Source organism: Haplochromis burtoni, unplaced genomic scaffold, assembly GCF_018398535.1.
Source record: "Haplochromis burtoni strain Fernald_Lab_line unplaced genomic scaffold, NCSU_Asbu1 Contig_15, whole genome shotgun sequence".
In the NCBI taxonomy this organism is placed as follows: domain Eukaryota; kingdom Metazoa; phylum Chordata; class Actinopteri; order Cichliformes; family Cichlidae; genus Haplochromis; species Haplochromis burtoni.
Genome location: NW_024582376.1, coordinates 1,673,340 through 1,698,174, shown reverse-complemented (window position 1 = coordinate 1,698,174; position 24,835 = coordinate 1,673,340). Strand labels below are relative to the sequence as shown.

At 39.1% G+C, this 24,835-nt stretch overlaps 1 protein-coding gene across 6 annotated transcripts in view; it reads right to left on the bottom strand.

Annotated features, from left to right (window-relative positions):
• grik4 (glutamate receptor, ionotropic, kainate 4) overlaps window positions 1-24,835 on the bottom strand; it is a 354,349-nt gene that overhangs the window by 287,744 nt on the left and 41,770 nt on the right. The window contains exon 2 of one of the 6 annotated variants that reach the window (XM_005915839.3): window positions 19,116-19,180. The exons of the other annotated variants lie outside the window; for them this stretch is intronic. The gene's annotated coding sequence lies outside the window, so the exon portion shown is untranslated. The remainder of the gene's footprint in view (window positions 1-19,115; window positions 19,181-24,835) is intronic. 6 annotated transcript variants of the gene reach the window in all.

Below are 24,835 nucleotides of genomic sequence, written 5' to 3'. Positions count from 1 at the left end.
TGTTTCTCAGCTGGAAAAGGGTGGCGTTCCCTCCCCGGGTCAGGGATGAGTTGCTGCCCCAAGTGGAGGAGTTTAAGCATGTCTGGATGTTATTCGCAAGTGAGGCGAGAGCGGAGTGGAAGACTGACGGACGGATTGGGGCCATGTCTGCAGTGATGTGGACACTGTACCAGTCCGTTGTTGTAAAGAGAGAGGTGAGGGTAAAAGCAAAGGTGTTCATTTAGCGGTCGATCTAGCAGTGCCTACCCTCACCCACAGCTATTAGCTTCGGGTAGTGACTAAAAGAATGAGACTGCAGATACGAGTGGCAGAAATGAGTTTTCTCTGAAGCGTGGCTGGCCTCTCCCTTGCAGGTGAAGGTGAGAAATTCAGTCATCTGGGAGGGACTCAAAGTAGAGTCACTGCTCCTCCACATCTGAAGGAGCTGGCTGAGGAGGTTTAGGCATCGGATTAAAATGCCCCCTGGAGGAGGTGGCTGAGGAGATGGATGGATGGATAATAAAAAGTTCATAAACAACTCTTCTCCACCCACCTTATTTTACAGAAGAGGTGTGATAGAAGTGAAGTAGACCTGCACAAGGAGATTAACTGGAAAGGAAACATTTTGATCAAAAAAAAAAAATATATATATATATATGCTCATATTTTTAGTTCCTTGATGAGAGCCTTGATGAGAGCTTGGCAAAATTTTCACCAGCTTCATGTGTGCTTTGTCGCACTTGGTGTAATTCCCTTCTTAATGTCTTTTAGATGATCAGCTGTGTTGTGCCAAAGTACTGTTGGCATACAGCTAATTATAATCAAAATAATGGAACTGCTCAAATTTGTAAATGGAAACAAGCCCATGACTAATTTATCATGTGATTGTCAATCAGTCTGTAAGCTGGATCTCAAATGAGCTCTCCCAGGGAAGCCAGACCAACAACTTCTCCTCTAATGCTGCAGAGGTGAAGTTCTTTTAGAGTTAGCAGCCTCAGAAATTGCCAATTAACAGCACCTCAGATTAGATCCCACATTAATGCGTCCCAGAGTTCACATAGAAGACACATCTCAGTTCAGAGGAGACTATGTGAATCAGGCCTTCACGGCCAGTTCGCTGCAAAGACACTACACTGTGTGAACCCAGTAAGAAGAAGGATCCCGTATGGTAACAAATGATATCTACATGATTTGATTCATTCAATAATAAAAATAATATTATGTATTAGGTATTCCATTCCTAGGCTTTCTGCCTTAATACGTGCATGTATATGTCTAGAGTGTACTAAAATTGAAAAAGCCTACACCTACAGAATGATTCAAAGAAATCAGTTGTTTTGCGAAATCAGTTGTTTTGAATGTATCTTTGTTGAAGAAGGTCAAGTACTCTTAAACTACTGAATGCATGAATTCATGCCTTGAGCAACCCCTCGTCGGGATGAGTTTATACAATTCTAATGAGTTTGAAAGTCTATATTTTGTATGACCACCTTTATTCTTCAACACAGCCAAAACTCTCTTAGGGAAGCTTTCCTGTAATATCTTTAAGTTGTTTTCAGGAATAGTTCTCCGGGCTTTTTGAGGGACTTTCAAAGCTCTTCTTTGGCTGTTGGCTGCCTTTTTTTCTTTGTCAAGATGATCCCACACTACTTCAGCAATGACAAGGTTTGGAGTTGGGGAGGCCAATCCATGACTGATAATTCCCCAGGTTTGCTTTTACTGCATTGGCAGTGTGTTTGAGATCATTGTCATGTCAAAAATAAATGTTGTTTCCCACTAGATGCTTTCCAAATTGTATTTCATGGTTTATCAAAGACTGATCTCCAACACCACTGTCTGAAATGCAGCTCCAAGCCATGACAGAGCCTTGATCCTGCTTTACCTCTCCCCTAATTGTACCTGAATTGAAGTTCATTTGAACCAAAATGTTGTATATAAAATGTTATATTTTGAATAATATCTTCTCAATTTCCCTTTCCTAGGAATGGCTTCAACACAGCCACTCTTCCAGCTCGGCCTTTTTTGATGAGGCTTTGGTGAAGAGCAAACTGATCAGCTGAATCTTTCAGATGTATCTTTCAGGTCCTGTTTAAGGTCTTGGTTGGAGTTTTTTTTTTTCTATTTCTTAAGGACATGACTTGGATCCTGCTCAGCTTCTGTAGATACTATTTTAGACCTGTCATGTTAGAGTACCTGGGTCATTGACCTAGTGTTTTGTTTTTTTGGTGTTTTGGAGTCTTATTTATTCATTATTATGTTCATGTGTATCTTATATTTCCTAGTTTAGTTTGCTCACGAGTTTATTTAGTGTTTCTAGTTTAGGTTATCTTTGTCTCGTCTCTGTGTCCTTCCCTCAGCATTCCCCCAGTTAAGGCAGTTCTGTCTTCATGTTGCCTGGTTGTCTGTTTCTCCAGTCATGTGTGTGTCTCTCTCGCTCTCTCTCGTTCCTCGCTCTTATCCGTGGGTTTTGTGTGTGTGTGTGTCTCTGCTTCCCGTTTTAGTTCGACAGTCTCTTGTCCTGTGTGTTCCATGTTCAGCTGTGCTTTCTCTGTCTCCTTAGTTTGGATTCTGTTCAGCTGTGTTCCCTCCTGTGGTTTGTTCCCTCATTTGCCCTCATGCGTATTTACGTCTGCGATCTCCCTCATTCTCCGGCTGTGTGTTCCACCTGTTTGTTTAGGTTTCATGTGCCTCTCAGTTTCCTTTCGTAATTCCATAGTCCAGCAATAGAGCTGCTTTTTAAATTTACTTTTGGCTGAGAGTGTGCATTTTGGGTCCTCAGTCCTGCCTGCCTTCCTCACACACTACATGCCACGTCACTTCTTTTTCTTTTGTCCTGTATTAAACCAAAGTATGATTCTTTTATTTATTATGGCTACTATTAATAAATAATGTGTGTCTTGAATTTGTTCGTTGTGGAAAATCCTAAAAATGGCACTAAGAGAAATACAAGAAAAGTTCTCAAAATAGTGTTCAAGCCTCACCATCAGCTATTTATAGTCCATTTTCTGACATAGCTTTTATAAATGTATCTATATAGTGGAGATCTATAAACTGAAAAACTAGTACCGTTACCAACACTGTTGATGTCCTCCAAATTCTCCAAAAATATGATGCTTTTATTGATTTTCAGCTGGCAAGAGTGACCTTGCCAAATAACTCAAGACAGAGTGAGCACAAAGGAAGTTACTGAACCCATCAGCAGAGGCTCAGTAGTACTGGACAACAGCAGCCATTTCAAATCATTTGTTTGCTTCTACTCACCCCCCTTCAACAATTCTGGCACCTTTGCTCTTGTCATTATTTCAACCACTAGTGAGCGAATCCCAGACATTTCAGATCCGCTGTGTAAGGGAGGAAGTCATAGCTATGAAATTCCCAGTGGTCTAACGAGAATCTGTAGCCAATTGAATCAGGTGTGAGAACCAAATCTAGTGTATGTAAAAAATCAGTGTCATTGCTTTGGAAAGTACTCTTGCTCCCCTGAGAAATGAAGTATTTAAATGGACAGGTTTAAACACCTACTGCTTGAACTGGTTAAAGTCAATACACACTTTTATCTAATAAAGTCTGCATTTCACCTTCAAGCAGCAGGTAACAGAGATAAAGACTGAAAGAGACAGACAGAACAAGCTGGGGGGTGCGCAGATGAAAACAAAATCTGTGGCGCTTCAATTTAACAAGAAGAGTGTTTGATTCGAAGAAAAAAAACATTTAGGCCACTGAGACTTTGGTTTAGAGAAGAAAGTTTAGTGTTTTAGCAATTCAGAAAAACTGTACACAGATCAAAAATGCCACTGAAAAAAGTTCTCTGTCCTCAAACCCTCGATCATCTCCTATCCCTATTTATGTTGCCAAATAATTCTACATCATGGTGTGGAGACCAAACAAAGTAAGCAATACTATAAAATTAAATCGAAGTAACCACACTGAAATAATCCCCAAGGATAATGAGATTTTACAAGTTAATCTGCACCGTGACTTCTGGATTTTACACTTGGACAAAAATATGGCAGTCACAGCGCAGTGAGTGTTTGCAGTAAAATGAGTGTTATGTTAATTTTAATTGTGTTTGTTTGCACATCGAACAAAAAAAAGATGCCCAGGGAATGGACAATTGCTGGTTACAGGAAAACAGTGCACTGGTGACACCATCACATTATCACATTACATCAGCATATTGTGTACAGATGGGTAATACTGTGCATACTTAAATATTTAAAAAACAGCTGGTTGGAAGAAAATCTTCATTAGAGCTGTAACTTTACCTTTGAAAAATATTGATGCATGATTATGTTATTGTTCTACTCAAGGGCAAGCTGGTTATTAATACTTTATAAACAGTCCACTCTAAGGTAACTGCTTTCACTGAGGTATAAATTAACATTAAAGGGGGAACCACCGACAACAATTCAGGTGTCTCCTTAAGTTGTTGTCAGAAATGCATTCTCTCTTCATCTTTAATCACTGATTAAAATTCATCTTTTTTTTAAAAAAAGATAGAAATTCTTAAGCCGCAGGATTTACTTCTAATGCTTGAATATGCTTTGACTTTAGAAAATTTGTTAGACAAGATTAAAGTTGTGTCAGATTTGACTATTTTTGACATCTCACTGAGTAGTTTTGTCAAAAACTACTCAGTGAGATGTTGTGTATCTTTTACTCCACTATATCTGTTTGACAGTTGTAGTTGTTAAAATCCGACTGGATAGCTTAGGAAAGGGTGTCTAATCTCGAACACCCAAAATACTAGATGTGTTTAGGTTCATGAACAGGATGCACAACCTCAATGTTTAATAGCGGAAAAACAAGGGAAATGCTTTCAACGCAAGTTTTGATGTAAGATTTTCACAAATTTTTTTAATGTTCTCAGTAAAACATTTTGTGAAACAGTTCTGTTTTTGTCGTCTTTTATCCTACACCGCTTTTTTGGCAAGTATTCTCCGGCAGGTGAATAAAAGCAGAACTGCGCGAGTCTGAAATTCAGTACTCCTGCAGGAAATTGTTCAGCAGGACAGAGCACCACATACAAGCGGAGGATCAGAGCCGAGAACTGTTGAAACAGGTGCTACAAGAAGTCAATGAAAGAGGAGAAAAAATAAGTAAGTAAATCATGTTTCTCCTCTTTTGTGTAGTCGAAACACTACCAGAGAGCTGACCTTTACAGGTCGCCGCAGTGTAACACGATTTTCCGAAAAGCTCTAAAATATAAAAATACCTCGGCAGGATTATATATCGATCAACTGCTTTTTTTAAGCACTGTATTGTTTTACATTATTTGTCATTTCCTTTTTTTGTGTTCTCATAACTAAAATTCATTAGAAAACTGAATTGGCTCATTCGCTCTGGCTTGATCCTTCTCTGACAAGGAAAGATCAGAATATGCTTCAAATAATAAAAACTGAGACGAAAACAGGAACCACAAAAGAGCGACAGGTTACGCAAATATCTGTTAGTTCAAGTAATTAGAAGGAATGAGTAAAGGGGAAAAGTAAAGAACAGAATCAAAATAATGAACCTTAACTTTACTCCAAGTTGTCCTGATTAGTGAGTGACTGAGATACTGCTTTTCAACAGTACAGTATACTGTTTTTATCTCATTTTAATCCAACCACAATCATGGGGAAGGCTGCTGACTGGACAGCTATCCAGATAACAATCATCCACAGAGGGTCACTACTGAGAAGGCTGCCTGTTCATAGAGTGCTGTATTGATGCATATCAATGGAAAGTTGACTGTAAGGAAAAAGTGAGGTAGCGAAAGGTGCATAAGCAGCAAAGAGGACTGTCAAGAAAAGTTTATTCAACAACTTAGGAGTGAAGTGTGGCTGATGTCAGAGCATCAAGAGCCAGCATGCACCACTACAACTGTTGCATTCCTAATATCAAACCCCTCCTAAACCGAGGACAATGTCAAAAATATCATACCTGGGCTAAGGACAAACAGAAGTAGACTGCTGATCAGTGGGCCAAAGTATTTTTGCATTTCATTAGTAAGTTAAGGTCCCTGATTCTGGAGGAAAGGTGGAGGGAAACATAACCTAAAGTGTTTAAAGTCCAGAGTAAAGTTTCTGCAGCCTGTGATGATTTAGGGAGTTGTGTCCCCTGCCGGTGTTGGTTGATCCACTGTGCTCTATTAAGTCTCGAGTCAATGCAGCCATCTACTAGGAGATTTCAGAGGGCTTTACTCTTCCATCTGCTGACAAGCTTCATCAAGATGCCAATTTTCTCTTCCAGCAGGCTTCAGCACCTGTCCACAGTGCCAAAACTACTACCGAATGGTTCTCTGACCATCTTATCAGTGCATCTGATTGGGCAGCCAACTTGCCTGACCTGAAGCCCTCAGAGAATCTGCAGAGTACTGTCAAGAGGAAGATGAAAAAGCACATACAGAAGACTTGAAGGCTGCTATCAAAACAACTGTGACACCTCAGCAGCGCCACAAGCTCACTGCCTCCATGTCATGCTGCACTAATGCAGTAATTGGTAGTAATGGAATGTAAATTTAACATTCTTTGCAGAAGCCGGACATTTTTGCATTGCAAATCCTTTTTTTGATTGATATATAAAAATTCTAGTAATTCTAATAATTTGAATTCTAATAATGGGTACTGGATACTGGAATTGTCATAATATTAAAAAAGGTTTAAAAATGCTCACGTTATGTGAAATAAATGGACTATGCGAGAATCTATCCATCTATCCACTACATGTGTGTGGCTGCTGTGGAACCACTTCTCTGTACCTGCATGTTTCAGTCTCTCCCCTGGGTCCCATCTCAATGATCCAGGAACAAGCCATCTGTCATTGTCTTTGTAATTAATCTGGTGCTATTTAGTGGATAATGAGATGCTGTCGTGGGTTTTGTGCAGCTTCACTTCCCAGAGACTTGTTTCCTGTTTCTGTCAGAGCAAAAAGAAGAAGGAACGGCCAAATGAAGGAATGCAACTGGGCCATACTGCAGGGTGGCTGTTGATGGCGTAAAGATGGCTAGGACATTTATATAACAACGTTCACCTCTCGTGAGAACACCGCTTATGACATGAAAATCCAGCACTCCTGATACGAGTGTTTAAGCAGTCAGCAACCCGGATTCCGGAGGTGTTTACTTTCTCGTCTTCGATCCACAGACGAAATGTCGGCCATGATGGCCGTGGAGATGGTTTCAAATTACTTAGATAAGTATAGCTGGAGTGAGTGTTGCATATTTACCACATTATTTATGGGAAAGGTGCCAATTTCACTGAAGCTAATCTGAAAGAGTCTGAGTACCAAGTTGCTCTCAGAAAAATCTTTTGCAATCACATGTGAAAATTAAACGCTGGACTAGAGGAGCTGCTCCTGCTTGGGATGGAAATTGCCCTGCCACATGTAATATCTCGTGCTAAGGCATTGCTTTCAGCATTCACACAGTTTTCCTCCTTCAGTCTAAAAAGAATTCACAGGCATATCGCAGTTCTCAGGAGATGAATATATTTCCAGTCTGACAGGGATGGACAGTGTCAGGACCTGTGAAACTTCACACAAACACTGTAAATGCGTGTGCGCTTCAATCTTTCAGTTTGAATCCTATTTATTACCTGCCAGAGTCTTTTATTTTTATATCTACACTTGTTTCATGACACTTTACAACAGGTCTGTGAATTGATCATGCCTACAGAACACTACAGAGTAATTTGACGGGCACAAAAATGGGTGTAGAACTCCCTTCTTTTAAATGTAACATAAAATCGATCGCTGCTGTCAAAGGAATAGAGCGCTACCGACGGAGCCGTGAAAACAGAATGATGAAGTGAATTTTGACAGTTATAGGAATGAAGTTATTAAACGCAATTTACTTTATTCAGTATGAAAGGCTGGGTCACTTTACTTTTCAATCATGTCAGGTGCTGACAGCTGCACCCAACCACCCTGATCCAATCATCTCAAGGAAATGAGGTGAGGACATGACTTAAGCACAATCTCAGCAGAATTTTGAGGGGATGAACAAAAGATCTCCGTAAGCCCTGCCCGTCTCTTCATTTTCTACCTGTTTACTGCCAAGGGCTTCCATTATCAGTATTTGTTACCCATTTCAGTGATAGATCTCACCCACTCACTGTTTACCAACAGTAAGGTGACTAAGCTAACCCTCTGCCAAATCAACAACCGTTTCACACATGCAGTAAATACGGTGCACTCAAAAAAAAAAAGCCTAAAGTAAGGTGTAATTGAATAAAACGGGCAGCTGATTTGTCTACAGCCAATATACCTGAACTCTTGTTGGGCAGATTGATGGTTGACACTGGAAGCTAGTCTGTGGGTGCGGGAGTCAAGCATCATTACTGCGGCCAAGCACCCCAGGTATGTGGTTAATGGCAGTAAAGAGAGCAGTCTGCATGTGTGCCAGTTGCTCAATGAGGCTCTGCGGCGTGTTGAGAAAAAAAACAGCGAAAACAAGTGCCGTTCACTCCACCGAGCTACACTGTAAAGTGATCATCCAAAGTCATTCAAACCTTTGAGCCGAATTCAATTATATCATTAAAGACTCACAGTTCTCATTAGTACTACATTATAGCGTTCAGAGAAGCTGCAAAGGCGCCAACTTTTATTGCCCCCTTCCAAACTCAATTTCTCTACAGTTTTGGGTAACGATTAGACATCAAGTCATACTCAAAATACGAGGCAAAGGTTTTTGAGGATTTCTACTGCACGGGGAGTGGGGGGAAAAAAACAAAAACACAAACTACCCATAATGACTCCAGTCAGAGCGGTTTCATTCAAAGTAACAACGCTACAGGCCAACCATCCTAGGTGAACTGGAGCCTGTGGGCTGATACAAGGTGACATGGACAGTTCTTGCTGTTTGTTAAATAGACTCTGTGCATTGCTGTTGCCTGGCATCGGCAGCTTGCTGGTGTCTGGGCGCATTAATCAGAGTGTCACCACTGCAGATGAGTTATGAATGAGCTAGAGTACAGTTAGAGATGGGGGCCGCTGGGACATGTACAAACCTGCTGCTACCCTCTTGTAAGCGATGGAGGAGGGATGCTACTGCAAATACTGTGTGCTCAGTTTTGTTTTTTTTTTTTTTTTTGGTATCTGCCATGATGCATTGGGCAACAACACCGGGAAGCCTTTGTCAAATAAATCATTCATCTCAAAGTCTGCTCAGTAAGAAAAACACAATTATCTATCAGGATACACAGATTTTCAGTTTGTGGGCACCGAGAAAAATCCACTGTGAAAAGTAAGAACAAATCACAAGATTTAACTAACATCTAACACTGAGCTTGTAAATCCAAGCATTGTTCAACCTTTCATTCTCAAAGACAAAGCACCTGGTTGTATAATAACTCATGTAAACTCTTGTTTACAAAATTTTTTATTTCATTTGTTTTCTTTATAACTACATGCGAGACCTGGAGGCAGGTAAACGGGGTGATGTGCTCAGTTTCTCAGTTCAGGTTTTGAAAACCTTTATTTTTGACAAGTACAAGCATTTTCCCCCCAGTCTTCTGTTGTACAATTTTGGTGAACTTGTGTGAATTGTGGCCTTGTTTTTCTTTTCTTAGCTGACAGGAGTGTGACCCAGCGTGGTCTTCTGCTGCTGTAGGACAACCGCTTCAAGGTTCAAGAGAGGCTTTTCTCCATACGTTGGTTTAATTTACTGGTTATTTGAGTTACTGTTCCCTTCCTATCAAATCATAGCAGTCTGGCCATTCGTGACCTCAAGACATTTTCACCCAGAAAACTGCCGCTCACTGGATAATTTCTATTTCACAGACCATTCTCTGTAAACCCTTGATAAAACAGAGGGAAAATCCCAGTAGATATGAAATACTCAGAAAAGCCCACCTGGAACAACCAACAATCATGGAACATCCAAAATCACTTACATCCTTTCTTTCCCCATTTTGATGCTTGGTTTGAACTTCTGCCCTGCTGCCATTTGACTGCCTGACTAGATATTTGCATTAAAGTGTGGCTGAATAGGTGTAACCAAAGAAAGTGGTAGTGAATGTATTTGATATATACAAAAACATATAATAGTACGGACACAAACAAAGATTACAGCACATTTTAACAGGTCTGCAGTGTGCATTGATGCAGCCCTGAGATTTTTAAATGTCAAGCATCTCAATTAACACACCATATAAATGCATAAAAATCATCCACTGTTATTTATCCATGCCCTACCTGCCTGATCTTTCAGTGTGAAGCCAAAGTAATATTCAGAAGTCTACTAAACCAACCTGTAGACAGCAACAGAGTCAAAAAGGTAGGTGAACACACCCATCTTGACACTGTGGAGTTTAAAAAGTGTTTTATCTAATCAGACCCTTAAGACAGAGGACAGCATGTCAAGATGAGGACAGCCAATGCCTCAGCCTGTAATCCATTCTTCCCCCTCTTTTGCAGTTATCCTTGCTTTTGTGGGATGAAATGCATGAGGTGATATTGCAGCCATTAATAAGGACGAGGAATTGGATTACACTTAATCGATCTGTTTGTAGTCCAGGCGCAGTCTGGCCGTAGTTAACATTGCAATTACATGCTAACGGCAATTATCTTATTAATGCAGACCAGCACAAAGAAAGAGATAAGGGGAGATGCTGATGTCCACACACAGGTCTCACACACACATACTTCTATGTTTTGTGATATCCTGAGGCCATTGTCAGCTCTCGATTGGAATAACGTGACTGCGTGAATGTCAACAAGCTCCATAGAAACAATTAGTACGAAACTGTGATTATGTGCACGTGTGTGTATATCTGTGCTCATAAACGACACGATGAATGAATACGTTCAGTGTGAAATGTGTGTGCAAGTCCAAAATAAACACTACGAGTGCAGTGTGAAAAATGGAGTGATTCTGATGGGTTTTTTTCTCAGCTCCTATTAGTGTATTTCATTTTATACATTTTATAAGGTCAAATATGTCAGTTAAGATGAATATAAATGCATTTTAATGATCTCTTCTTTATCCAGGGCAAATATGCCTGACCTTTTACTTTGAACACAAGAGCGTTCAAATGATTGCTCAGGTCAATAAGTCTGCGATTTCTTTTTTTAACCCACAAATCTGGTTTTAATTCATGTAAACGCGAAAAACATGTTCAGTCCCACCAGAATTTTTTTCTGGTTTAACTACAACAATTACTAATAAACAACTGGGTTAGTGCCAATATGTTATTAAAATAAGACTCTTAAACATTGGATTTTGTGCATGTGTTTGTGTTTGTGTGTGAGTGTGAATAAGCAAATGTGCTGCTTTTAGACAAAAGTGAAAACTCACCTCTCCCTTCCATCTCCAGATGAAAGCTACCTTAATGACATCTGATTAAGCTTCTATGAGCTTTGTGTACTTAAAACATCAAATGAGTCTGAATCATCATAATGGAAAATGAAATGTTTGATGACTTTTGGAGCTGAAGACATTTATCTTTACTATCTCAGCTGTTATTTTTGTTCAGCTAAGAAATGATAATCTATCAGGCTACACTGCAGCTAATTAGTAATTAGTTTTAACAATTCTGTCTAACTAACCTTCACCACTGGATTGATCATTAATCAAACAATCACTAAAAGGTATTTTTTAATGGAAGCACTTAACGTTGCCCATTTTCACTGCACACGGACTTGAGAAGCCAGTCTTGGCACAGGTACATCTTAGGCCTCATGAAGGTTTTTATCTATATCTAGATATTATGCTGTCATCGTGTTGCCTAGCAACCAGCTATCAACAGATTAAAATGAACCATTTTGGGCATTTGTGCATCTATAACACCTTAGAAAGGTATTGTATCATTTTTATGTCACGATAGTATCATTTAAGCTAAATTATGCAAGAAGACAATGCCATCATGTTGCCTGGCAACCACCTAGCGATAGGCTAAAGTGACTTTTTTTTTTTAGCCTTTATGCAGCTACAACACCTTATGAAAGGTTTCTATCATTTTCATTTCACAACAGCACAACATTTCATTTATGGAATATAAAGCTAAATTATACATGCCTGGCAACCACTTAGCGATGGGCTAAAACAACCCATTTTTGCCATATTAACAAGATCTACCACTCCTATGTTTTAGCCTTTTCAATGTGATTAACTAGATTCATTTTCCAATAGCACAAACAGTCCAAACAATACTGTAGCATGGGCATGTGCTATTGTTTTATAAAAGTAGAAAAGCACCTCAAGGCCTAAAAGTTGAGCAGGGGATCAACAAACTGGAGGATAAATTCATGACAAAACAGTCTTTTAGGGAGGAAATCATTCTTTGTACACGTAAACAAAGCAGAAAAATAGCAAAGTTTTCTGCTAGAGGCGACAGCTGCAACTTATTCTTCATCAGAATACAAAAAAAAATGATGGTATGTTTACATTTGGGTAATGGAGAGTGCTGACAAACATAAGCCAAGAGGATTTATTCATTAAAATTTACACGAATTCCGATGTTGCTCAGTTCATTTAAGCATCACGGAATGATCCGCTTGTCCTGGGCCAAGAGCCAGAGTGCACATGCGATACTAGACTCATGCAAAATTAATTGTAACAAGCGCTCTGAAAAATGTCTAAGCAACATATTCTACAACTGCCTCCTGCACACTCCTGTATTATGCAGTAAACCTAAGGCAAGGTGAAAGAATTAAAAGCGATGATGATGAGAGAACCTCCGCTCCTAAAGAGTGGTACAATTCATTTCTTAATTAGACATTTGTGCTCAGCATTCCTGCTCTGGATAAATAGGTTAAGAACTGGAAAACCCTTAAGGGACTGTAAATGCAATAAAAATGAACACAAACTCATCACAAAGAACCAGTGTTTACAGGGAGGAAAGGGATGGTGAAGAACTTTGTATTTTCCACATGTAAATCACAAGTGTTTCAGATCAACCGACTTGTGACACCCCTCTTTAGGCAGCAGTTACAACATGCAAACAAGAATTATTGCCTTGAAACCCCATATGGAGATAAGGCGAGCTGGTGTTAAATGGAATTTAGGAGGAAATGTCAGCTGGACTCATTTGCGTGATAGAAGCACAGTGAAGTGGCCATTAAACAGTAAAACAGCTCTCTTTATTTGGAGCCTGATAGATGGGCCAGTCATCTTTATTCACAGCCTTTCTTGTCAAAGAGAACAAATCTTAGTGTGGCCTCTCTTCTTTCTCACTTGTTTTCCTCTCTTTCTTTACACATATGCAACACCATTGTGGGATAGAAGAGCCTCTCAACAGTGTTAATTAATAACAATGGTGTAATCAAATGAAGGGCTGTCCTCTCCTCTCTTTTTTTTATTATTGCAGTGTGATTATTCTGCCCTAACGACTTTGTACTTTTGCCAGCACCCCGTGTTGATGTCTAAACCCAACTGCAAAAGGCAGGGATCTTCTGATAATGAGTCTGAAGGGAGAGCATGGGTGAAGCATCTAATAGGGTGAGGGTGACAGAACAGCTGGAAAGAACAGCGCCATTAAGAAAAAACTAAGGTAAGACAAGTCAGGGAAGTCAGTGAGGTTGAAATAAAACAGAAAAAGAATGAGGACTGAGGTATGTAAGTAATTATGGTGACATGGGGGGAAGTGAGAGGTCAGGTCAAAGACTTGCGACAGCAGAGAGCATCACGCAAGCTGAGTCAGACAGCTGGGGATGCAGATGTATAAAGGCACAAAGCAAAGGCTCTCACTAAAAGCTAAAGGAGAATTAGACTTGGCTATCTTTAGTCTCCGTGTTTCTGTGCAGAAAACACAAAGGCCATGGTACTCAGTGGACTGCAGAAACTAAGCCAATCATGCTTACGGGTGCACACACTGTTACAAACCAAGCTCGATTCACTTTTAGGGATCATTAAGCAGATCATTGCATCTTCAGATAAGGATCACATGATTTGGATCCAGTGACCCCACTTCCTCTTCACATCTGGCTTCAAAAGTAAGAGGACAGTGTCAGTAGGCCTGGCTGGTTCAGAGTATCGTGTCCAATCATGGCAGTCTCTTGGACAGACCGGAGAGGTGATGTAATTGATCATCTGACAGGAATGATAATTTATATTCTCCACATAGTGTATACCCATTAAAGGATTCATCTTAATAAGTTTCATTCAGTAGCAGAAAGTAAGTCATATTTGATGCAACACATTTCAAAAAAGTTGAGACAGAGACGCAAAAGACAAATTGATTGAGTGTAAGAGAGCATCCTTGAGATATCTTTCAGAGGTAAAAACTGGGAGAAGTTCACAGTTCTGTGAAAGACTGTGAGGGTAAATAGTTCAACTATTTATGAATGACGTTTCTGTAACTGCAAATTTGTGGATTTACAAAGTATTATTGAAAGATAGATGATCTGGAGAAATCTTTGTACACAAGGAACAAGGCCAAAAACCAATACTGAATCACAAATGCGAATCTAAAGGGTGGTTTATTGCACATAAGCCATCCTTGGAAACTGTTTGGATAAGGTCACGTGCTTTTAAAACATATGAGGCAGGTGACTGAATCAACTGTGTGTCTATTGCCATCTAACTAAGGCTAACTTCAGCATGTCAGAACCATAGAATATAGACACTGACAAAGAGCAAGAACAAGCTGCAGCACCAAAAAGCTTTGAAAGTTACTAAGCAGCAAGCACACATGGCATATTACATTTCTCTTCTTTGCATTGATGTCTGGGGGTGAAGAGAATGCAATAAAAAAAAAAAATCCCTGAAAGCACAAGCAGTTTACAGCCAGGCAACATGTCTGCACCACTTTGGAGACTCAGTCATTAATGATCATTGCTCCTACTACAGATGTTTTACTATTTGAGATGTGCTATTTCTGTTTCTGTCTGACCAGTATGGATAGGATTAAAGGCAAAGCAATGGTAATGGTTTGGACATATGCAGAGAAGGGAGACTAGATATACTGGACAAAGGATTTTGAATGTGGTGCTGCCAGGCAGGAAGAAAAGAGGAAGACCAAAGAGAAGGTTCATGAGGGAGGACATGCAGAGGGCTGGTGTGACAGAAAAGGAAGCCAGGGATAGAGTGAGACAGAGGCAGACAAGCTGCTGTGGAGACCCCTAAAGGGAGCAAGAAGAAGATTTCTTGTTTCTTGTTCTTGCCTGACATAAATAATTTCGCATCTCATTTGTAATTCTAACAATAAATCATAGATATGTACATATGACATGTAGATGATTCTTGTTTTTCAGCTTATAGTTTTGTTGCAGCTAATAGTGAAGTATACTGGAGCACCAACTGATCTCAAGATACATTACACGGTTTTTCTTATTGTCGTATGTCCGGTATATATTGAGCCCATTAATTAACTATTTCAGTATTCTGCAGGTGATGCCAAACACAGCACTTTTTAATCTGACCATAGTACGTGTGTGTGTGTGTGTGTGTGTGTGTGTGTGTGTGTGTGTGTGTGTGTGTGTGTGTGGCCATTAATGGAGTGTTTATTTTCTCAGTTATGCATTCCCTGCAGTACTCAATTAAATGTGACACTGACAGAGACTTGAACCCAATCAATGTCCTCTCTCTCTTTTAATAAGTGTTCCTGATGATGGCACACCCACACAGTGAACTCCACAGTAATTATCATGGCCAAGAATCTCTCTGAGAGAAGATAATGAAAAGATCAGAGTTGTGACTAACGATCTCACTTTACTTCTGTCAATGACCCTCGCACTGATTCTTTACACCTACTATGCATATATGTATGCAATACACTTATTTTAAGTGCTAATAGTATCTTTGTCGCTGGCTATTCGCCGTTGTGGGGGCAAATAAATGAAGAAGATGATCCAATCACAATTCAAATGCATTTGAAAGAAAACAACAAGAATCGTTACAGCCAGCTTGTGAGTAAGATAGCATAAGCGATTCAGCAATATACTGGCGAAGACATGCCAAATAATTTCTTTGTTGACAACATAAACTGCTCCAGGGCAATTTACATGCAATAACAACACCCATTCGGAATGAAATCTGCACTAGAAGATGCAGGGCCGACGAAAGGCCATTAATGCAACCAGCTAAGCCGACTTGATTGAAAGTGCTTTCAGAATCGCTGTCTGCCTTGGAAACTCACAAAACCAGAGACAAGTTAGGTAGAGAGTCAAATTAGAAGGTGAGGACAGAGAAACTGACCGGGCTCAGACTGAAAGCACTACAGCTCGCTCATGATGCTTACAGGAGCTTTCACGTTTTTTTATTGAGCAGATTACAAACCAATGACTGGTACGGTGACAAAAAATAAAAACAAAAACAAAAACCCATAAGGAAAAAGAAAACACCTTGATCCTGAGATATACATTCATCTCTTGGGCAGAGTATTTGAAAAGTAATGAAGAGAAGCCGCGTGAATGGGGGAAAGAGAGTTGGGTGATGAGAAAGAGATCCAGAACAAGATGAGTGGGAGGACAATGGGAGAATTCAAAGCAGGGCAATAATGCAGATTCTTGGAAAGAGAAGAGGGAACAATAGACGGAGAGTATGAAAATAGACAGAAAGCATGATGCAGTGGTAAAGGGAGACATTTTTCCTCTGTGTTTTTGAACGAGCAAAGCCCCTGGATTAATCAAACTGAGTCACATTGCCATAGGGGGCATCTGTTCTGTTTAGCCCTATTCAGTCTGTTGCAATCGCCAGTGGGCTAAAAGATCCACTCGTATTCAACCCGAGGCCTAATTACAATCTGCAAAATGGCCTCACCAGAATGTGCTTCTTATGAGAAAACATATGAGATACAATTAAGACTTTGCTATTAAAACACACACACACACACACACACACACACACACACACACACACACACACACACACACACAAATCTCTTGCATATTGCAATACTGATAAAAATGTTTCAAATATAATGACATGCAGTTTTGTCATACTGGTTAGATATCAACTAGCATTCAATACATAAGAATCACAAAATGGACTTAGAGGTGAGTGCCTTCATGTGCTTTTAATTTCTCACATTAATATTAATACTTTACTTGTGTCGGTTAAAATATCTTTTGAAATATGGAGTTCACAATGATGCACCATAATAATACAAAATACCTGATAAAAGGGGAATAATTTTCTGTTTTTTCCTCCTATTCCTGACAAATGATGGGTTTTCAGTAATGTAAAGGTAAATTGTTGCAGTTCCTCTATACCAGGAGTGTCCAACATATGCAATCCAACCCACCTGATAGTTTAGGAAAAGGTGAAAATTGCAATGAACAAGAGCATAAATTTGTCTAGTTTCTAAATTTTATGCGTTACTGACTAATAAATTAGCCAGCTTGGCTTACTACTCCAAAAGATAAACCAATAATTCACAGAAAATGAAACTTAGGTTTTGGGAGGTGGGTTTTGCTTGTTTGTTATTTATGTGACAGAAGATTAAAAAAACAAAAACAAATCTTTCCTGCTTTTTTCCCCCTATTTGCTATAAAATGCTCTGATTTTTCAGTGTATCCACAGTAAATAACACGGGACGCTTTTTGTGAATTAACAGAAGTCAGAGTAATGAGCCGCTGCTTCATTTTCTGTAATGGTAATTTGTTCCCTGAAAGTGTAATCCCAAAGAGCCACCCTGACTGCTTTCAGTAGAATTTCTCAATAAGACACATTATTGAAATTACACTTATTTTTCTCAGGGTATTCATCCCTAGTTTTATAAATGGGTGGTTTATTAAATGTATACTTAAACTTATTTACATTAAAAGAAAGAGAAACAAAGTGTGCTTTCCTTTTTTTTCCTGGTGGGACCGGCTTATTAGGCATTTCAATTATTGGATTGTATCTTTCTGATACACTACAGAACAACTTAGACTGTATATGGCCCACAAAGTAAAATGAGTTTGATTCTCCTGCTCTAGTTATTGATTTTCTGCAGTGTATGTTGTGTCTGCAAACTCTGTTCACTAAATGCTAATGATAACACATTGGACAGCTTAGATTAAAATCACTGGGGGCTGTCAAGTGTTCCAGCAAGAGAAATCTGTAGACTCCTATATGAAACACCTGTGTTTATGTTACTTGTTGAGCTTAATGCCATTACTGTCACAGTCTTTTTAAGGCTCATTTGCGGTCATTTGATATACTGAAATGCTACACAGAAGGGTAAGGGTGTGTGTGTGTGTGTGTGTGTGTGTGTGTGTGTGTGTGTGTGTGTGTTAGAGCCTTGGTATCAAACTTGGCTGGGAATTTATGGCTCCAGGTGCTAAGCCTGTAAATTATCAGTTGTACTCAGATGTGAGTGTGTACAAGTGTGTGCTTTTTGAACATTTGCACAATATTTCAACAATACTGCAACAATAACGACAACCACAATAATTGTGTTCATGATAATCAGAGTCCAACCGTATTCTCAAGAGTTCATCTCAACAGTGCTTACGTAAAGTTCAGTGAGAAGAGGAAAGCAACTTCAATTAACGTTAATGAGGTCAAATAAATCATGTTAGCAGAGCTTCATGGTGGTGATTTACAGACTGGAGCTTTTAGCACAATGACAAAAAGCTCATCATCACCCATGTCCCAGTTCACATAGTCATATACTATGCTATAACAACGTACCATAGTACAATGGCTTCAGTAAGCATCATGTCAGTATAGTATAAAATATTTAAAGCTAACTTCATTTAGCTTGAATTTGAGCTGTATGAGCTTTCATGGATGAAAAGAGTCTGACTAACAATAAGTCTCAACAGAATCTGCCACCCCGGGCTCTAAAACCACATTCTTCGTCAGACAAAGACAGCAGGCAGATGTAAATAAACTGCTGTCCAACTACTGCATAAACACTTCAATTTCAGCGTTAGACAAAGATGAAAATAATATATTAATTGCCTGTCTTGCACAAAACATCTACACCCACTTTTAGACTTTTAGAGCAAGACACCCTGCGATCAAACATCAATATCTTCACAGCAGGAATCTTGTGCCGCTGCTAAACTCCTGCCTACAGCAGAAAAGCCCCATGCAACGTTTAGCATCTGAAAAAAGTGTTCTTCAGGAAATCTTCCCTGATGTCAATTTGAGAATTAGCCTCTTGAGCCCCCCCCCCCCCGTGTATGGATTCACATACACACACACATAGTCTGTATATTTTATAAGTCGACAAAGGAACTGACAAGCACTGAGGTGGGAGGAAGTGGTAAATATCTGAGCCTACCTCCCCTTCGTCCCCACCCTCGCTCTTGGGTTTCGTTATCAATCGTGCCCAGCACTCCCAGGGCTCTGTAATTTCCAAATAAATAAATCATTAGTGGCTGCAGCATGAGGATTAATCACTGGCTGCTGCTGCTTCTGCCTCTTGATGGGAGTGTACCGTCACTCCCACCACATTCACATCAAGCCCCATCAGCAGCAGCTGGCTGGGCTACGTCGATTGGCAGCGCCGACTGTGGAGGATTAGAAGCAGCAGCCTGGAACCTTCGTGAAATTCTCATTTCAGCTATCTTTTTCTCTCTTTATTAGACATGTGTTTTCAGTTTGTGATCATTGTGCTCCTCAGATTAAGCCAGACTTAATATGAAGGACTAAATGCAGCAGAACTATATATTTACTTATCTTTAATGAAAATCTGGGATTTGCGGCTGATCTAACTATGACGGACATGTGTTGATAGCCATTTTAAGAGCCATTGAGTCATTGAGTAGCAAGGGATGGCGAGGGGAAGACACGTTAGAGAAGGATGGGGAAGAACAAGTGCTCTGCTGGACTGAAGTGGAAGGGAGAAAGTCCAGCTAATCGGTCACAGAGCACTCAGGCCGCTGAAACAGCTAATGGATTGTTTGTTTTCTCAAAATCAAAGAGACCTTTCATGTAACACAGAGTTATTGTAGCTGCATGCAGTCATGAATATTATAATGAAGTTCCTGTATGATGCACTTCTTAAAACCTGCTTTTTAAAGTGAGGTACAAAAGAAACCATAAAGCAGTTGGTTGAAAATTAGGGTTGCCACCAAATTGCTTTTTTTCCCCAGCTGAATTAGATGGACCCTTCACTCCGATAGTTGTTCATTCCCTTTCCTAGAAGGCTTTCTTTAGGTTTCAACAGGATCAAATTAAGGCTTTTTAAATCTGAAATGAATTCAGTTCAACAGTGTTTCACATGCAGAGGCTGGTGTTAGCGATTCCAAAAAGAGGGAACAAGATTTGAAACAGATCCCCTGTGTCTTTTTGCTTTTAACTGATGCTCCAGCATGTATACAATTCAAAGTGCTTCCAGTTTGTGGAGTAGACTCGGCCTATAAGCAAACCCCATGGCATCATGCTTTTTGACTTGATACACACTGTACAGCTATAGAGTTTGCATTAGTGTCAGAATTATATGTCCAACATCTTAAGACATGTTAAGATTTAAAATATGAAACAATTAAATATAGTTAACTGGATTGTGGAGTTTGAAAACACTGAAAATTCTCAAGTATATACAATTTTCCTATTTGAAGTAGTTGTTTCCATTTATTGTTGTTAAAGATGCAAATTCTTCCTCATCGAGTTTTCATCTCTTTTTTAATGTTCTTCCAAAGTTTAAATTGCTGCTGTGTTGCTGCTGTCCGATTACTTTTTAGGCTGACTCATTAGCTTGTAACCTTTACTGTTCAGACCCCCTCAGAAGTGATAGGGAGGAGGCAGAAAGAGTACATAAGAGCTGTTACACCGAAATTTAGACAAATTTGCATAGTTTATGGCTTATTACACTAAGTACTCATGAAGCAGTCTAGTGGCTGCTGCTACATGCTCATAAAATAACTCCTCACTTGATGTGCAAGCAAGCGAGGTAGAGACACAAGGACAGAGAAACATGAGCCATCCTTGCTTTAGAGCTATCATTTTCTTATTTAAATATAACATTCAGCAGGTGTAATATTTGTCTGTATTCTACATAATGGAAGACAAGGAAAATGTCTCGATTTCTTCTTTAACATTTGGATGGTATGGTCAGAACTTGGCACAAACAACAAGAAAGCGTGGCTCCATCCCTCCTGAGTATTGTTGCATGTTCATCCCTTTATGACCATAGTGTATCCGTCTTCTAACAGCTGCTTCCAGCAGGATAACAATGCCACAAATATCACATTATCTCAAACTACTTTCTTGAACATGGCAATGAGTTCACTGCACTGAAATGGCCTCTGCAGTCACCATAATGCAATCCAATAGAGCAACTTTGGGATGTGGTTGAAAAGGAGATTTGCATCATTGATGGATAAATCTACAGCACAGTGCGATGCTATAATGTCAATATCCCTGTATAATGTTTCCACCACCTAGCTGAATCGACACCATGAAAAATTAAAGCATTTCTAAAGGTAAAATGGGTACTACCAATCTTTACTTGGCCAGTGAGTATATAGCATATTATTATTATAATTGTCATCAGGACAATAATGTTCATGGCAACTTACTTTATATAACATGTAAATCAGTCATTGTGGCATGTTGACAGCACCGTCAGGATTACAGGCGGAGGAAGGCAGAGAAATGAGGCTAAGTGGCATAAAAATCTGAATGGTGTAATGGGTCTTCAACTAATGCATCCACTCTCAGAGGGCAGCCCTAATAAAAATAGTGAAAAGAAAAATTATAAAACTAGAGTTTAGAATAATAAAAGCAACCAAAAAGCCAAACAATGCTGTTAAAATCTCAGTGTAAGACTGTTTGTGATACAGTAGTTCAAGATGCAGGACCCAACTGGTGGTCTTAAGAGACTGGGAATGAGGTCTGAAATCAAAGTCTTTAGCCAGGGGGTCATCCACAGAAGGCAAACAACTTAGCCAGGGCACAGAGGTAAAAACCAAAAACTGTTCATAAGCCAAGGAGAAATTACTTGACACATGAGCAAACTAGAATACACAGGGAAATATCTTAAGTGATAAAAAAGACAACACAAGAAATTCAAACTTCAACGGCTGTAAAGCTTGACTGCAGAGAGTACCAAGACAATCTGTTTACTGATGAAGAAACAGCAGGGAGTATACAGTATATACTGGGAAGACTGAGTGGATGATTAGTGATAGGTGCTACACGTAACTGATGGGAAGAATAAAGAACAACATAAAACAAATCACAATGTATGGAAATGAGTGCTTTATACAATAATGTCTGTGAAGGTTCTCAGTCATCCAGGTTTATACAATAATACAGCAGTATAAGTAAGTGGCGGCAAGTGGCACAATTTAAAACAATGACACCATTTCAGTCAAGGCCACCATAATTAGAGAAGACTGCTATTTCCAGCTCCAGAAATTTATAATTTGTGATATGGTTCCATTCTGGTACATTCCCATCCTTCCATGTGCATATATAGAAAGCATGGGAGAGAGCAGCAAGACAGCAAATATGACACTGATTATATCAGACACACCATAATAATGGAGCTGGGGTGGAGATAGGTTGATAAATGGGTTGCAAATGTGCAGCAAGTGTGGGCAAGCCAAAAATACTTTGAAAAGTCTGCCAAATATATGAAAATTTGAAACTGGACAGGCATCAACCGCATCCAAAAACAACACTTTAAAAAACTGCAGGTCCGTTTTTATTTCACAAAATATTTCAGATGTAAGTTCAGGTAATATTTAAAAAAGGTGAATTTCAACACACAGGTTTATGTGGTGTAAAAAGATATATGTTACATGTAGGAGAATGGAATTCAAAATAATACACTGAAAAAACTGCAATAATTTGATTTTGTCTTTGAATAGTATCTGTTGCATTGTTGTGCCTCAGGACTTTTCTATACTGGTATTGTATCATAATTAGCCAGATTTGCATGCACTTGTGCATTTAATATGCATGTGCAATAGATTGTTTTGACACAATTACTATGATATTGTGATGAATCATTTGTTGGAAAACAGAAACTGGAACACTTGGATCTACATCTAATGGGTTTATCTCAGTCACAGGCAAAACATTTCATAGACACATTTTTTTATATAAAAGTAAATGGATTTAATCAACAATTTAACAATAAAATAAGGTTTAGCCTGCTGAAATGCGCTCATCATCTTTTAAATACTAATTATAGCCCAATTTCACTGGCAAAGAAAAAAAGAAGAGTAGTGTTCTGTACTCTCACAAAACTCTATATAATCTCTATACTGTATACATACACATAAATATACATTACACCCACTAAGACTGAGCCAACATGTTGACTGGACTGCAGGCCCAAAGTGGTTCAGCATCTGCTCAGCCAGATTAGGATTTCAACATCAATCATTTTTCTTGTCTTGAGGAGGAGAACAAGCAGTATTGACCTCTCCTGTATTCCCCCATCACTGATGACTAATTCTCTCTGAAGGGCAAAACTATAATCGTGCTTTTAGTGCATCACTCAAATGTCATCCTTTTCATCATAAAGTACAAAAAAATAAAGGTTTAACTGGTTCTATACAGGTGAGGTCTTTATTGTATTTTTAAATATTGAGTTAGCATTACGACTGTTTCAGTGGCATCTTGGCAATTCCACGCAATAACTGTATTTGATTGTGGTGAAGCTACGTGACTGCAGCAGTGTATTTCTTTTACAGCTTATTTAATTATATTCTTATAACTTTTCAATATCTAGGAAGGAAGCAAATTATTTTTTAACAATTAACAATAGATCCAACAGGTCTGTAAAAAAATAGCATTGAACATCTATTTTTTTCAGCAAACTTTAAAATATTGTTTATTACTGGACTGATCCCGAATACTGTGTCATGTTGTCAGAAAACTACATAGAGGAATGTTAACTTGTAACATTAAATATCTGCAATACAATACAATACAACTTTATTTATATAGTAAATTTAAAACGGTATACCGAAGTGCTTCACAATAAAACAGCAGGTTAAAACATTAAAATTTAAGACCATTAACAAAGTACTGAATTTGCTAACAGGTCAATGGCACTAATTACACAATAATAAAAGTGAATATCAAATCAAACTTGCTAAAAAACACACAGGTTTTAACTAGACGAACATATGTAGAAAGATAAAAATGGAATTAAGTATAAAATACACGCATTAACTAACTGGGAAGGCAAGGTTAAATAAGCGATTTTTTTTTTATCGTGATTTAAATGATTGGATGGAGTCAGACAGGCGAACAGCAATGGGAAGGTTGTTCCACAGGTTAGGTGTAACCAGGGCAAACGCCTGGACAACTCTGGTTTTAAGCCGAGATCTAGGCTGAACCAAGAGTAATTGGGCTGACGATCTGAGGGCTCTCCCAGGGGTGTATGGTCTAAGAAGTTCGACAAGATAACTAGGTGCTGTATTATTTATAATTTTGAAGGTAAGCAGCAATATTTTAAAGTCGATGCGGTATTTGATGGGAAGCCAGTGCAAATCAACAAGGACAGGGGTGATAGAGGCAAACCTTCCGGTTCCAGTCAAAAGGCGTGCCGTGGCATTTTGGACAAGCTGTAATCTATGGAGAAGAGCAGCATGGAGACCAAAGTAAAAGGAATTACAGTAAGGCATGAATAAGGTTTTCAAGATCCTTATGTGGTACCTAATGCTTAGCCTTTGAAATAAGACTCAATTGGTAGAAGCTAGATTTGACTACAGAGGACACTTGTTTGTCAAATTTGAAAGAGCTATCCAGCAGCACACCTAGATTACTAACAGTGTCAGAGAGAAAAGTGGCGAGGGATCCAAAGGTATCAACTAGTTGGCCCCGGGAAATATGACTGTCAAAAACCACAATTTCGTTTTTCTTTTCATTTAAGATAAGAGAGTTGCCCAAAAGCTATTCTTTGATTTCGCTCATGCATTCTAGGAAGGAGTACAGTGACAGAGCAACATCATCAGTTAGCTGGAAGTAAATTTGTATAACATCAGCATAGCAATTAAGTTACATATTGTATTTTTCAAAGATTAAGCCTAGAGGTAG